The sequence below is a fragment of the Mirounga leonina genome, unplaced genomic scaffold (assembly GCF_011800145.1).
Source record: "Mirounga leonina isolate KUSES-001 unplaced genomic scaffold, KU_Mleo_1.0 Mir_151, whole genome shotgun sequence".
Lineage (NCBI taxonomy): Eukaryota > Metazoa > Chordata > Mammalia > Carnivora > Phocidae > Mirounga > Mirounga leonina.
Genome location: NW_023270377.1, coordinates 87,653,048 through 87,656,295, shown reverse-complemented (window position 1 = coordinate 87,656,295; position 3,248 = coordinate 87,653,048). Strand labels below are relative to the sequence as shown.

Below are 3,248 nucleotides of genomic sequence, written 5' to 3'. Positions count from 1 at the left end.
TATGACTCGGGGAAGACAGAGGGAAGACACAACTGAAAGCTATTAGGGTGGGGTGAGTGGGAGGAGATAAATGAAAACAGCATGCTCAAGCCACAGAAGACCTTTAGCTCATATGAGTTAAATTCTACATGAACAGAAAGATAACTTGATGGGAAAAATAAATAAACAGCTTACATTATTTTCAAAATGCTGGTATGCTCAACGTTGACTAATATTAATAATGTGTTCTTTCTGACAGTGCAGTTTATCTTAGTGCCATCAAATGGGGAAATAGCAGAATCAGGACCTTGGATCCTGGCAGAAAATTTAGGAGAACGAGCTAAGTAAGATCACAGTGGGCCTGCAGGCTCCAGCCTGACCTTTTGGATCTGATTTCGATAAAACTGAGTCATTTTACAGGTTGACTATTACTTTACTCCCTAAGTCTTTAGTATGTCAATAACCCTAATAAAAAACGTTATCATAATGATTGATTACATGATTCTCACATCCACTTCATATATGCCTAGTCCTGCCTATTTTCACCTTTCCTAGAGATCTACTCATCATTAAAACATATAGAGACTTAAATGTTTATAAACAAATCCAAATGAAATCTGAATTTTTTTTAAATACTCCAGGAAAAAGTAGTAGTAGCCTAGATGAAACAAGAATGGCAAATTATTGATAGTTATTGAAGTTGTATAATGACTACAGGAAAGTTCTTTACAATACTTTTTTTAATAAAAAAATAAATAGAAAAGAGAAAAATGTATAAGGGCAAACATAGAAGTCAGATCGGAGATCTATTTGATACCAACATAGATATCTCCAATTCTGAATAGGCCACAGTTACTTTTGAACTGTTTTGTAGGGGTGGGTATGTGTATACATAGTTGTGCTTTTAAATATGTACCACGCTTAATCAGTTTGTTAAAAAACAGAATTCCTCTCCTGGTACTTGTATCCCCTCTCGTATGTTCACTTTTGTAGAAATCATATTCTCCTCTTTATTTGACATTTTGATACTAAAATTTCACATTATGAATAAAGCAATACATTGGGGAGAATTGAGCTGTGTTTCAAAAACAAGACTGTAAGTCCTCTGTAAGCTATTTTCTCAACAGTCTTAAGTTGAGGAGGATTTAAGGATTTATTCTGCCTTTCAGCATTAGCTTCATAAATACTTGCTTGTTCTTTTTATGAGTAAAGAAAGGAATCCTTTACGTGGAAACGCAGCACCTGGAATGCCCTAGATTCTGCAAAACATTTAGAAGAAATACAACAATTCTGTCCCTGAAGCGTGTCATTTTAAGTTTAGGCAATTCAAACAATTCAGTTTCAGTTTTCTTCATTTAATAAAAGGGGAATTTTCTGAAAATGTTTTGGTATGGAACCACTTAGTTTAAAGTTAAAAATAAAAGAAACTGAAAAGTTTAGGAGGAGAGGCAGTGACAGGAATATATATTTAAAGTGAGAGCTATAAATGATAAACAAATGACAACTAGGGCAGAATGAGATCACCTAGAATGAAGAAAAGTGGACATCCGGGTGGCTCAGTTGGTTAAGCGACTGCCTTCGGTTCAGGTCATGATCCTGGGGTCCCTAGATTAAGTCCCTAGATCAAGTCCCGCCTCAGGCTCCCGGCTCAGCAGAGAGTCTGTTTCTCCCTTTCTCCCTCTGCCTCTCCCCTTGCTTATGCTCTCTCTCTCTCAAATAAATAAATAAAATCTTTAAAAAAAGAAGAATGAAGAAAAGTGACAAAAAGTTGGCAGGTATGTTGGGCAAGCTTACCTACCTACTAGCTCCCACTGTAGGAAAGAAAAATAGCGGGAGACTGGGGTGATTAAGGCAGAGGCATGCCCTTCTCCAGCTCATCAGTGTACCGTGAATTGATATGACCCAATGTTGGTGATGGTTATCTTCAAAATGAAATTTTTTTATATGCAAAGGAATAAATCACTCAACTCTACCCTGAAACTAATAATACAGCATATGTTAACTGACTTGAATTTAAATAAAAAATAAAATAAAATGAAAAATTTTAAAAAGTGGAATTTTAAAAATGAAATTTGGGAACTCTGTGTGTGTGCACGTGCATACATATATGCATGTGTGTGCACTTCCCAATTAGCACAAATGAGTCGTGCTTTATAAATATCTCAGTAAAAACTGAGCCTTAAAATTGTCAGTGGCAATTTTTATAACAATTCATTTGTATCAATAATAATATATATTACAGAGTTGCCAAACTCCTATTAAAAGACTTTCGTTATGGGACACCTTTGTGGATCACTCGGTTAACCATCTGTCTTCGGCTCAGGTCATGATCCCAGGGTCCTGCAATGGAGTCCCACATCAGGCTCCTTTCTCAGCGGGGAGCCTGCTTCTTCCTCTGCCTGCCACTCCCCCCGGTTATGCTCTCTGTCTCTCTCTCTGACAAATAAATAAAATCTTAAAAAAAAAGACTGGTTCTACCAACAGTATCCAAGAGGCCAGAGTTGCTCTATTAACCTGTTTTCAGTGAATGGGAGATTTAACAATCAGATAATATTTAATTACAAATGGATACTTGATATTTTCTAATTGCTTCTCGACCTTTTGGCTAAGATCAAGTGTAGTCTCTGTTCTTATCAGTTTAATACTTAATATTTTCTAAACAAAGTACCAAGTAGAATAAAAGTGATTCAATATTTTTTCTTATATTTCTTATACAAATATTTTGTTTCATCTATACAGAATCTTACATTGTTCCAAATCAGTGTCATTAAAACAATAATAAATGAGAAATGAAAATAAATGTGAAGATTTCTATATCACCAAAAAAAAATGCAACTTTTATGTATGCCTCATTAATTGTAGTCATATGCTCTGAGTTTCTCTGAGTAGCCAAATTATTAAAATATGTGAGGCTTGAGGTAAATGAAGCTAATATACAATCAATCCATTTAAAATAATCCAGTGGTAATAAATATAAACAGAAAAAAGAAAAGAAAAAATTCTGGGCAGGTCTTTGGTCTTGTGTGTTTATGAGGGCTTGGACTCTTTAAAAAATTCTTGAACTTCTTAATTTTTTAAATGTACTCCAGTGATTGCTTGGCAAGGTATAACAAAAGACAAGAAATAGTTCCAATTATCAGGTAGAATGCCAGTCACATTTCATTTTTAATCCACCACACCAAGTATTATAACACACTAGCACAGCATCTGAGGATAAATTGCTATTTCTATTTACTGAATTAAATTTCTGTCTCTGAGTAATTAAAAGT

The 3,248-nt window shown here is 34.7% G+C and overlaps 1 pseudogene; it reads left to right on the top strand.

Annotated features, from left to right (window-relative positions):
* Positions 1-2,564: 2,564 nt before the first annotated feature.
* Positions 2,565-2,675, top strand: LOC118012780 (annotated as a pseudogene).
* Positions 2,676-3,248: the final 573 nt, after the last annotated feature.